Below are 14,149 nucleotides of genomic sequence, written 5' to 3'. Positions count from 1 at the left end.
ACAGAGGGGGTAATAGAGAGCTTCTCCTGTGACAGCTGGAAGCCAAATGGATTTGTCGATTGAGATCAGTAAGCGAAGGACACAATCTTGACACTGATCTACATTATTTCTTATGAGCTTTTGCTGTATAAAGCATAGAAATAATATTCTTTGGGGTCGCTGTGTCTGAACCATTGATATTTTTCTATTGGCCACTCAATGGAGTGGTATTACTGAATTCTGCGTGTATGTAGAACTCATAGATATACTCTTTATGAGCTATTTTGCAATTTTGCGTGACTTTGTGAGTGTTACAACACACTGAAATTGAATTGTGTGCGCCTTGTTAAGGATCCATAAGAAATAGGACTTCTATATTTCATCAATGCACATATCCTGTGAGCTGTTCATGTATAAAGTATAATAAAACAATTACGGCGTATTTGTTTCAGATTTAGGCACGTATCTGCAGGCCTTTTAATAAGGTGAGATTATTAAACACTGGGTTGGTTTCATTAACATGGGCATGAGGACTGTTTTGAATGAATATATCTTGCATGAGCGATTCCGTGACTTCACGTAACATTTTGTACATTCCACATTATACAGTAACTGAATTGGTGCACTGTATGAATGATTTGTTGTATAGACGATCTCCATATATTATCACAATACATTTTTGCCCCGTCTTTAATGCTGTACTTTTGTTTTTCAGCAGGAGTGTGACTACTTTCTCTGGTCCAGTAAATGATGTATATTGAAAATTAGTATTTCGGTGCTCTATCATTGAGTATAGATAGATGAAGCACCGGCAGTACTTGTCTACATATAAGTTGCATTTCCTATCGGAGTTATTCTAGGTGTTTACGAGGTACGTAATCCGTCATCGGAGCATGACAGTCTCCACAAGGAATATGGTGGTTTGACAGTACAAAGTATCATATGTACGTCACGTCCACACTCTGAAGCAGTACAGACTTTCTATAGCTGCGTTGATTGAATTCAGGTATTTAAGGTCTCCGCAACGTACATGGCGGTTTGACACAACAAGGCAAAGGCAGAATCTTTGATGGCCGTACATGGGTGAGTAACAAAGCCTGCTCTTTTACATGGCTGAGTGTTGTAGGTAGACACTATAAGTCTAGGTTATTATGAGTACCTCTGTGGAGTTTCTTGTGCTCCGCTGTTTGGTTTAAGGAGGTTTTTTTAGGAGTCCAAATGCGTATTGAACTCAGCATGATTATGTTGTTGATGATATGAAATCGCTATCTCGATTTAAGGCAGACAAGATGGAACGTACCGATGTACATAATAACTGTCTTGTGAAATGAGGTTTGATAAATTACAAATATATGCTTATTTTGTTTTATTTCAGCACTCTTAAGCAAAGCACAACACAGATGCTCTCTTGAATTGGTCCTGAATACTACAGGAATACTATTCACATGATGTATAATATGTGTTAAGGTTTGATGATGTTTTGGTGATGGTACACATTTTTACAGGTGTAGTAAAGTTGTTCATAATGCATTGGGAATCGTCTGTCTTTGTGATGTGCATCTCGCAGACCATTCTGGATACTTTTTGCTTGTTTCGATGTTTCAACTGTCCGATGTAATACTGGTCTAATGGGACATGCTGGTGCACTTTGTTTTCTTGAATCCACACTGTCCGGTGAAACAACGGTTGTACTTGGTACATTAGGTTTTCCAACACATCTTATCTGAAATGGGCTACTTACGTGTGTGGTGTTCGGTACGTCTGTTATTAGGTATGCACTAAGTCTATACAGCACATGAATAAAGGTGCATCCTATACACTATCATGTGTGTAAGAAATTATTACGTGCTGCTAAATATTGTCTCTATGTTATGTTATGTTATGTTATTTGTACACTTCTATAGCGCACGGCCACTCCACTGGAGTATCCCGGCGCTTTGACGAAGACTCCCAACCAAAGATGGGGAAAAAGAAAACATAACACCAAAAGGGCATACAGACATAAAAACAGCCTCAAAGATTACGGGAAGAGCCAAGTCTTAAGGGCCTTGCGGAAAGACAGAAGACTGGAAGTCTGTCTTAAAGAGATTGGAAGATCATTCCAAGCATGAGGGGCTAAATGCCGAAAAGACCGTCCTCCTACTCTTGCCCGTTTGATAGTGGGAACACTCATTTTTGATAGGGACGAGGATCTAAGAGATCTGAGAGGGGTATACCAAGACAGTCGTTTGGAGATATATTTGGGGCCTATGCCATGCAAGGCCTTGAAAGTCGTGGTCAGTGTTTTAAATAAAATCCTTTTTGCTACTGGTAGCCAATGCAATGTGGCGAGAAGATCCGTGGCTCTGGCTTTCCTTGGAAGGCCAAAAATGGCTCGGGCTGCAGAATTCTGGGCGATTTGCAGACGCCTGACCAGATATTTGGGAAGTCCCAAAAACAGAATGTTTGCGTAATCCAGCCTAGAGCAAATCAGTGCCTGGACAATAATTTTTCTGTGCTGGATAGAGACTAGGGGGAGAAATTTGCGAAGCATCCACAGGATGCCGAAACATTTCCCAGTGAGAGATGAAATATGTGGTCCGAAAGATAGCTTGTTGTCAATCACCACTCCCAGATTTTTGGCTTTCTCAGACGAGCTAGTGGGAGGAGACATATCTTTCGGCCACCAGGTTTTCCAATCGGGTTCAGATGTACAGCCAAAGAAGAGCAACTCCGACTTGTCGGCGTTGCACTTCAGCCCATGGCATCCAAACCACTCAAAAATAGCACTCAAACATCCGTTGACCTGGACACCATCAAACTGACCCTCTCTGTTACTTACAAAGAGGAGCTGGGTGTCATCAGCATAGCTGACAATCCGGGCGCCAAAAGACTCTGCCGTCTAATGATGGCATATGTGTCACTTTTAGATCTGGTCCTAACTTTGAAGTGGGGACTTTACAGCCATACCACGATGGACACTAATTACAGTATTACACCATGTAAATTAAAAATATAATTTATGCTAAAAGTATATAAGAAGATAATTAAACACATCCAATATCTTTAAAAAAAGCCCAGAGTCAATATACCAACCAGCCGGCAGGTAGTTCTATCTCTCACATATATTTAGTTCTCGATGACTAGCTACAGGGTTAATTATTACAAAATGGATAATCACAGCAGGTAGAAAGAATGAAACTAGGTGTTACTAAGAATCAGATCAGATTTTAGCAAATACCTTCGTTTGGACCACATAGCAAAGAGGAATTTCGAAATTACTGCAACATAAACTGGGTCAGTGTCAGATTTTAGGATCCTACAATAAAAAACGAAAGTTCCTAATGCCCAGGTTTCTACATAATTGTATAACCCATTTAGACCTAGCCTGTTTGTATGCCGAGCAGAAGAACAGTACATGAATTACTGTTTTTTCCTCCACTAGGCATCCAGGGCATATGCGATGGGTTGCACCCGCCCACTTATTGGTTATAGCGTAAAGCGGGAGTGTCCCATACCTGAATTGCAGAAACGACTTCTTTGCTAATGGCGGTTGTATTGAGTCTAACACCTGCTCAAATTGGTATTGTAATTTAAAATCCAAGAACCCGTATGTTATACTTGTTGGTTTAACTATCTGTAGTATACTAATCAATTTGAACTCTTTCATTGCATTAGCAGGATTCTTCAGGAGTGGTCCATAGGTCCTCCCTACCCATTGCACGGAAAGAATTCCTAACAAAGAACAGCCAGGGTATACTACCCCCAGTGATGACATTACCGCTTTTAATTCCTCCCTATAATAGCTCAGCTCTGGGGTACTCCACAGCCGTTGCCAATAGAGCAACGGAAGTGAGGAGATTAAAAATCCATAATTGGGAGGATATCCAAACCCATCCTTAGAGGTACTGGGGGTGTATTTTTGGAAGGGCCAGAAGATGTCTAATGAAATTGTTTTCAGTTAGGGTGAGGGCATTAGATGGACTGTGCCCCCACAATTCTGCCCCATATAAAGAGGCCGACCGAGCTTGTACTTTGTATATTTCCAACGGTGGGCTTATAACCTTTAGAACACAGCTCTTCTGGACTTTTAAAATTCCCCCGATTGCCTGGGTTAGCTTCAGGTTGGCCTTGTTTATTTGGGGACCCCACCCCATTTTATCATTTAAGGAGAGCCCCAGATAGTCAAAAATATGGCCCCGCTCCAGAGGCCTATCGTCCATCATTGGATGTGGGCAGTTAGTAGAATTGGCATTGAAGACCATGTATTTTGTTTTATTAATGTTTACCACAAGGTTTCTCTTCTTGCAAAACTGGCTAAATTCCTTTAACACTCGCTGCATCCCCATAGGTGATTTCGAGAGGAGCAGGGTGTCATCCGCAAACATTAGTGCAGGGAATTTACGGAATGCTATTTTGGGGGAGTCTATATCCTTGGCGGCAAGCAGATCTTCAATTAACCCATTTAGGAAGAGGAAAAAGAGGGTAGACACAAGCACACAACCCTGCGTCACACCCTTACCAACAGGGAAGGGAGCCGTTAATTGCCCATTCTTGCCATACATTACTCTAGCATATGTACCCTCGTGGAGGCGTTTGAAAAAAAGATATGGTGGGGCTCCCATGTCCAGCAGGATAACCCACAGCTGGTCATGGTCCACCATATCAAAGGCTGATTTTAAATCCACGAAGGTAAGATACAGGCTCCCACCTTCCAGGACTACATGTTTCCAGTAGATCAACTGGAGCCTAAACAGCTGGTCTACAGTTGAAGTTTTAACTCTAAAGCCTGCTTGCAATGGGGTTAAAATGTCACAGTCTTCCATCCAATCCTGTAATCTTCCTAGTAACACCCTTGCAACATTTTTTTCTGTAACGTCAATGAGGCTAATTGGCCTATAGTTAGCAGGTTCAAAGGGGGGACCCTTTTTTATAAATTGGGATAATCTCTGCACCAGCCCACGCAGGCGGGGCTGGGAGACGATGAAGAATTGCATTAAAAAGTAATAGAAGATATGGGGCCCACACTACCTGTTCATTTTTATAGAGGTCCCCAGGGATTCTATCTAATCCTGGTGCTTTGTTCGGTTTAAACTTGGCTAGGGCAGATAGTACCTCAGCCATAGTACATGGGGGTATATCCCATAAGGGTTCAGGGATAGGACAGCACACCATAGTCTCACTCACACTAGATCCAATAGACGGGCTTGAATATAGCTCCTTAAAATATAGATGCCAGGCTTCCTCATCAATGTTTGGCTCGATAGTGGTCCTACCCTCAATTTTTCCAGTGTGGACCAGGTTCCAAAAACCTCTACTATCTTTTGAATCCAAAGCCATCTTAATAGCCTGCCATCTATCTGCTTCCCATTCAGATTTTGCTTTTACATGTGTTTTCTTAAAAACAACCCTAGCTTCCCTAATGCACACACTGTCACCCCCTTGAGGGATGATACCAGGCTTCGCTTTGCTTCCCTACAATTCCTGCTATATCAGGGTTTTTTTTCACAACCAACGTTGGTCCTAGCAGGTCCACTGTTAAAAAAGAAATCCACCAGGATTGAGACCATGTCCTGGTGAATTTTCCCTAGGCCCCTATCGGGTCCTAAATTAGTAGGATTTTCAGATATAAGGCTTGCCTTCTCTAACAGGGGGATAATACTATTGTACGTTTTTGACATTATTTCCAGGGATTGATTTATTATAGCCCAACGAATATGTCTCCCTCCTTCAACAACAACTAAGTTATTTTGGAGGGGATTTTCAGAACCTCGGCCTATTCCTCCCATCTGGAAGTCTAGCAATGCGACCAGAGGATTATGGTCACTTTCAATGCGCGCATCAACGCTACACTCTGCCTCTTTATGCCAGATCTCTACACTAAGCAAAAGGTAATCAATTACTGATGCCTGGCCAGGTCTCTCAAAAGTAGGACGCCCTGGGTTATCACACGGAAACCGTCCATTGCAGGCCCTTAAAGAAAAGGTCAGGGTAAGGGAAGTTAATTGGAGGACAATTGATGTCCACCCTCTGATCGAATATATATTGGGAGCCGGGATTGACCAAATTGCGTCCTCATCACTAGTAATAGGTTTCAAAAGACCATTAAGGGGTTCAAAGTGGCAACTAAAATCCCCACCAATTAAAAAATACACATTCCCCGAAAGTGAGTTGAGAAGGCTTACCAAAGAATCTAACGTCTGGGAAATCCCACCATGCTGAACTGGCCCGGAATAAACGTTAATGATGGCTAGTTTCGGTAGATTTCTATGAGTCATATTTACATTTCGCCTTACCTCTGGACCAGCTGTATTACTCGTGCTAGCTACTTCATTCCTAGATGTTGTAGGGTCCATTGGGTTTGCAACAGAACCGAGGGTCGATGGAGAGTTAGTAACAGAGGATCCATTCTTCGCAAGTTCTGAAGCTTGGCCACAATACGCCATTTTATTTTAAATCATCCCAGAGTGGTCATTGTACGTTCTTCAAATTTTTCCAGCCGGTCTCCTCCGGTCTTCAACGGGCTCAAACGGGCCTGCCCTTGGTCCAGGCTTCGTCCGGCGCGCGCCCGCACGCGTCCTGTGCAGCGGGTGCCGCGAGGAGTTATGTAGGCGGAGGCAGGAGGGGCTAACGAGCCTCAGGTGTCAGGCGCGGGGCTCCTGGAGCCTGGAGTCCTCCCGCGAGTCCAGGTAAGGCAGAATCACCAGCAACACAGTCTCCCTTCAGCGAAGCAGCACCCGCACAGCAGGTGCCGCGAGGATTTATGTAGGCAGAGGCAGGAGGGGCTAACGAGCCTCAGGTGTCAGGCACGGGGCTTCTGGAGCCTGGAATCCTCCCACAAGTCCAGGTAAGGCAGAATCACCAGCAACACAGTCTCCCTTCAGCAAAGCGCCACCCGTGCAGCGGGTGCCGCGAGGAGTTATGTAGGCGGAGGCAGGAGGGGCTAACGAGCCTCAGGGGTCAGGCGCGGGGCTCCTGGAGCCTGGAGTCCTCCCGCGAGTCCAGGTAAGGAAGAATCACTAGCAACACAGTCTCCCTTCAGCGAAGCGGCAATCATATCCAGGCTTTCGTTACCTGAAACCATTGATGTCTAAAAATTATGTTAATATTTGCACTATACATGATAACTTACATGTGAAGTGTGCATGCAAATGTGTTCTATCATTTAACAGAAGCACAGCCCTATAAGAATTGCACGGATAAGTGTGCTTTTATAAACTGTTCATGTTCATACCCGTCATGTCAATTATATGTATAGACATATGTGTTTATCGTGTTAAATTCTTGAAGGAAATGAATCTGTGTCAACATAATAATGACTCAGGATTTGAGACTACGTTACAAATGTTTTTATGTGTTTCCTTTGTGTGTATCATATGTGTATGTGGAATGTATTATGTCAAATGTGTTCACAGTGTTGTTTTGTTACGTCTACAGCCCTGAAGAAGCCCGAAGTGTGGGCGAAATGCGTTGGCTGTATTGCAAAATGTGCAACTGTAGTGCTGAGAAATGAATAAAAGAAACTAAGAATACAAAAAGAACAAATGCCTCTGTCATTGTGATTTCGCTGTTATGCGGACTACCCCAAAGATACTGTTTGAATATCTCCATTTATGTGCCTCTCTTATCTTTGTTCACATGTTGTTATATTAAGGACCATTAATGGTGGCTGGTTCTCAGAGGTGGGCATTATTTGGAGATGTAATATTAATTAGCTATGGTTTCTAGTACATTTAAAAACACAGGTAGTGGTGCTGCGTTCTGGATACCCTGCCAACAGTAGTTATTTAGTTTGCACATGCAAGGCTACTACAGCACACAAAATAAAGGTTACAATAAACACAGATTTTAGTATTTCTTTTGGAAGTTCTACAGATTTTATGAAAGCAGATCCCTTATTTTTGAAGTTCAAAAACCCAAAACGTATGGAACCAAAATACCATGGAATAAGTATTGTCTGACAAAAATATTGTTTCTTAAATATTGTTTTCAAAATGATTGCCCATTGAAGCTAAAAATAGAAAAGCTACAACCATAAATATGATATATTTATGTCAAATGATATTTTGTAAAACATATTCTAACAAACCCCCATACCAAATTTAATATAAGCACCTTCTACGTGTGCCTCACAAGCCACCGCAGTTTGGAGCAACTGGTTGGTTCTCAACATAAGGGACATCAGCCTAATAAGACTGGCATGGGATGGCCATGGAATGTGTGATAGGTAGCTTGCGGATCCACAATACTTATGCTGAACTAGGAATCTTTCAGTTTTCACCTTTGTATTAAAAATCTTCAGGAGGCTTTACATCTTGTATTTTGCTTTACGTGTGAGTTATTATCTTAGGGTGCTGTGTTACCCTCGTCTGTGTATTTTCTGGGGAAGACATTTGGCAGAAACTGGCAACAAACACCACTCAAGGTGAAGCTACCTTTGAAGCAATAAAGACATTTAGTCACAAGTGTCATTTTTTATAGAATCCTTGGTACTAGGCGATGTCAGGGTGTCTGCAATGCAGAGGAAACTGTCGGTAACTGGAAGAATGGTGGAGTCATTGCTATGATATGGAGCCTTGAAATAGAAAACCTTATTTCCATTCCCTACATTACCGATTAAACCTCAGCTGCAGAGGCTTTAAGAACAGCTTTGATCAATATGTACTCGAAAAGCAAAGACATTACTTTTGCCTACATTACTTGACCTATTCACTACATGTTAATATACTTTGATATACTCTTTAAAACAGAACCCTAGCTTACGGGTAACTTTATTTCAGTACAGGCAGAGCTGAGACTTATTGAGTGTTGCATAATAAAAGCGTATCAAACTCTGAAAGAAGAGTAGAAGGGGCTATATTTCATTGGGCCTCATTACATGTTTCCTCCCTTAGCATTAACCCCTTAAGTGCTGCATCCGTGCGTTGGCCGACGGCAGCACTACCTCCCCAGTGCTGCGCACGACCATTGGACGTCCATTCAGCACTGGTTCCAATGGACAGCGCAGCACTGGGGAGGAATGTTTAATAGCATCTATGAGGTTAAGAGCATTAGGCATCTAGAGAAGCGGAGGCTGAACATGAACCAGAGGAAGATGGACACTTTCTCTTGAACTTTGTATTGACTGCTACTATTTGTACCTTTAGAACTGGCAGGACAGTGACATTCCTGGCTGTTTTACCACTACCTATTGGCAGATCCATTTGGGTATCCAGTAGTGTGTCAGTGTGGGAACTACTACATTCTCGGTATGCCCTGACTCCGAGTTCACCGGCATTGATAGTAGTTCCTCTCCTACCCACCATGCAACCAAGTTCCTTACCCTACAAACTCTGAGTCCCAAGGGTTATTTGGCCGTCATCTCGACCTATTCAGTTTGTGAATTAAATACTTTGCTACCTACTGGTTCCTCAGTCCCTACAACAGTCCCATCCAAGCCATCACCAGCCCATCTCGACCTATTCAGTTTGTGAATTAAATACTTTGCTACCTACTGGTTCCTCGGTCCCAACAACAGTCCCATCCAAGCCATCACCAGTCCATATTGGCACTCCCATGAAAGGAGTTATAAGAGACCACACGAAGGAAATAACGAGCCAACTCTGGCCAGAAATCCACACTTGATGTGCTGAATGGCAGTGAGAGTGAAAAGCAGATCTCTTGTTGGTCGTCTGCTGGAGTAGATACTTGTCTACATGACCTCTGAATACTAAGCATGAAGGCCATGTTGAAGTCGGGCATGGCGCACAATGCCTTCATTGAACTTGTAATTTCTTGTCAATCACTTAAACAAATGTGGCGTTACTCCTCTATGTTATGACTGGTAGAGCAAAGAACGTTTTTATGCATTTGGGAAACTTTTGATGTGAGCTCCATACAGCCTGACAACTATGAACCAAAGGGTCTTTCTAAGTGCCACTTCTTGCACCTGGTAACTCAGTTCACCTTCCTGTGCACTGCCCAAGTTCAGAATATTGGCCTGCCAGCCTCTAAAACTGCTTGTTGCCTTATATCTGTTATCATGTAAGTCAAATGACAATTAAGTGCAATGAGACCATAAGTGAAAAGAATGACTAAACTAATCCTTAATTCTTTACCGCCACCCCTGGCTGTCTGCCATACACTTTGGGCATCATTATAATGCAGGACGGTCAGACTACCGCCTGCTATTCCGGTGGTCGGGAGACCGCCCGACGAGCATGTGCCGGTTCGACTGCCGTATTTGGATCTGACCGCCGGGTTGGCAGTCAGAAAGTCAGCGGACCCACCGCAGCAGCATGGCTCAGACATATAGAAGGACTGCAGCAGATGCCGCCACAGTGCAGCCCCTTCTGCTCGTCTGCGCACCGTGTGGGATGAACCTTGTTGTGCATGGCACACAGTGCACGGAGGTGGATGGTAGAAGTTCATGGGCCCCCGGGGCCACTTTTGAGTGGCCCTGATGGAGAGGGGTCCAGTTTGGGGCCCTCCATATCCCTTTCCCACCATGAAAAGGCTGTCAGAAAGGGATATTGTAATCCCAATGGCTGGGTGTAGCCTTGGCACGGCCGCCATGTTAGGACGCTGCTCCGACTGCTGACCTTTCGAGATCTCTGATCCTGGCAGATGCGGCGGTACTGCATCTGACAGCTGTGGGTCCGATCACCTGCGTCATAATGCAGTGGTCGGACCGAAGGGATTTCGGCAGTCGGACCACCACCGATGGCCTGTCGATGATCTAACCACCTGACATCCCAAACCGGCACTCTGTTCACTGACACCCTCTTGGTATGCATATTTTCTTTATACCACTACTTTATGTGCACCTTCATAATATCTGTTTACTAACAGTCCAGCACCATTTACGACTCCACATGAGGCTAGATACTACACTGCTTGTGCATAGTGGTTGCCTGAAAGTTTAACTCCACCCTAAAATACACAACACTGCATGTAGCAAATAGCCTTTTTCAAGCCATGAATCATCTCTGCAACCATAGCATTATTTATCTGCCTCCTGAGAAAACCACAATCTCTGCTTGATTTTGAAGACTGGATGGTCCAGACTACCCCTTTTTTCTCGGGTCTTAGCATATGTCTCTCAGCATAAACTCTGATAACATGTCTACTGTGATGCACTATCATAAAATCCTTTTTGAATGCGTTGGAAGACATCACAGCTGAGGTCTCCAAAGAAGGTAAATCCAGATGTCCTGAAATCATGACCCTCAAAACAGACTTAAATTTGAAGACAAAACGTCTGAGTGCAGTGGAAGATCGGATGAGTCATGAAAATGACTGGGCCCAGTTCCATAAGCACAATGGTCAGCTGGAGGACAGAAGCAGATACCTGGCCAGATCTAGAATTTAGTGGACAAGTACTCCCTCACACATGTGAAGGAGTACCTTGTCTGCCAAACCTTTAGTCCTAGTGCTTAATTAGTGTTGGGTGGACCATCAGCTTTACGGTGGTGGTGGCCATGTTGGGTTGAGCAGACTAAAGCTTCCTCTGATGACCTGGCCATCAGAGTAAGGGCATCAGACTATCTACCTTATTTACGGCCAATGGTCTAATGTCCTTTATTTATATTCATCACCATCAGGAATAACATGGCAGTGATTAACAGAAACATTAAAATAATGACCTCCCCACACCAAGAGAGAAACATCGTTTGGGTCTGGAGAATATTAGTTATTTGTTTTTCAAAAACAAACTTCCAAATATGGAGTTTGTTTTGAAATATAAAAAGTTTGCGGGGCTACTGTCAAAATCGAATGCAGCTTTCACCTGAACTTTCGGTACCTTCAGAGAAGGTGCAGTGACAGTGGTCCTTCTGACGGCACAGAAATTACTCCTGGACTGGTGGTGATCTCTAAATATGCCAGTATTCGGTCCATCTGGGGGGTGGATTTATTATCCTCTGCCACCGTGACAGACTGAGTAAGGTCTGCCATAACTTAAACAAACCAATAATGCTCCCAATATTTCTATCAGACGATTTCCACCAAAAACTAGATAAAATGTGCTCCAGATTTCTGTGGCGTGACAAAAAGGCTACAATAAGCCTGAAAAAACTAAGAAGACCCAAAAACCAGGGGGGTAAATCTTGCAGTCTTCAAAACATTCCAACTGGCATTCCTGGCCAAGCAGGGCACGCACTGGATAGAGCAAATTACAGATTACGTACAAGTCTGGGTACACTTAGAAAGAGCAATACTAAAAAATCTCAACCCACTTGCCCTTCTCACTGCCAGCGCACACCCACACGCGGGCGATCCAATAATGAAAAACACTAAGGTAGCACTGCTGAAGCTAGACAAAAAGTGGGAGGTGAACATTAAGGACTCTAAGGCTGAATCCCTATGGGCGAACAACAATATAAAATACAAGGGCAAACAACTCTATTTCGACAACTGGATAGAAGGGCATCTCACACACATACCAGCTGGAAACAAACTCCACACCACTAACCTTCGCCAACCTAAAAACATCCCTCCAACTTGAAGACTCAGACCTATGCAGGTTCCTAAAGATCAAAACATCCCTGACAAAATCCAAAATATCTAACTCGAAGCCTTCAATACTCCAATATGTTGCAAATATAAACAGACTAAGGCATCAGGTCTCACGCATATATAAAACGCTCACTGCGCAAAAATCCAACATCAACGAAGAGACAGAGAAATATTGGAACACCCACATACACCCACCACTGAACGACCGGGAGTGGAGCACTCTATGGTCATCATCCATGCAAGCCAAGATCACCCCAGCTTTGGCGCAGACCAAACTATGGCTCTTACTCAAAACATTCTGGACCCCAGAACGTTTACACAAGCTAGGACTCAGGGACAACCACACATGCTGGAACTGCAACACCGCTAAGGGTGACCTGGAACACCTGATCTTCCTGTGCCCGACTCTCAAGTGGTTTTGGGGGAGGGTCTTTGACTTTATAGACAAGGTGTTTAAATGTAGAATAACAAGGGACTACCCCTCGATCATCACAGCCTCCATCCGAACCGACCTCCCCTCAGAGGGAGAAAGAGATCTCCTGGACCTTCTCCTAACCACTGCAGTCAAGCTGGTCCTCTCAAACTGGAAAGACACCTCAAAAGTGGCTTACAACGGTTGGCTCACCTGGGTCACCTACCTAAGGCTAGCCGACTCACTCACGATAAGATACTCACCCTGGAAGAACACCTCCAGAGACCTATGGAAATCGTTGGACAAGTGCCTTTATCCTTTGACCCACTCTGACACACTAACATTCTAAATGATAGACTAGCCAGAAGAAATGTACTCCACTGCCACAATGATACCTGTATGTTGCCAGGCCGAAGCCATAATTCCTCTCTCTCTTTACTTATTCACATCTTTCTCTTTCTCTCCTTCTACATTACTCCTACTAGCAACAAAAGGGGGCCTGCCAAGAAAATTTACCATGTACGACTCACCTTGTATCCTCACCGGCGGACTTCCCAAAATGAAGTAAACCCTGTTTCACTGTATGTATATGTATTAAAGACCATAAATAAAAATAAAAAAAATAAAAAATGACTACCATATCTGTTATCCCAAGATTTAAACTACAGAGGGTTGATATGATATGCTTATGAAACAGAGCTAAGAAAAACACACTGCACCCCCCTAATCACTACCAGCTTTGCACATCATCAAGTGATGTCAGGAATTCTGGGCCTCATATCTAAATAGGTCATAATGTTCATATTTCTATTGACTTTTCCCATAACACATACTTATGTAATAAACAATTCTGGTCCTCGGCTTGTTCCTAAACGAATGGGACTTGTAGTACACCTAGGTGGGGCCTGACATGATCATAAATGTATAGGAAAAAAGATTACACTGATCCATGTGAAGTAGAAGAGTTTCTAGAATCCCTCTAACTGCCGAACACTGAAACAACTTAGACCCAAAGCAAAAAAACATAGATGGCCATCCTCCTCACTCAATTGTCAAGGAAGACGTACGGAAACTCAGAGGAGAATGGACAAGGATGATCAGGAAAGTGAAGGTACTGAAAATACATCGTCCCCATTGAAAGGAAAAGGACTTTTTTCCCATGCCCCTCTCTAGAATGCCCCAACATAATTGAGCTTCTCAACAGTTTCTTAAAAATGCTGGGTCTGATTCACAATGGTACTTACAATTAATACATTTCGGCTGCAGTGCGGGGATTCCACCCTG

Source organism: Lissotriton vulgaris, chromosome 5, assembly GCF_964263255.1.
Source record: "Lissotriton vulgaris chromosome 5, aLisVul1.2, whole genome shotgun sequence".
Classification (NCBI taxonomy): domain Eukaryota; kingdom Metazoa; phylum Chordata; class Amphibia; order Caudata; family Salamandridae; genus Lissotriton; species Lissotriton vulgaris.
The sequence above is the reverse complement of the archived record's forward strand: the minus strand, read 5'-3'. Positions refer to the sequence as shown.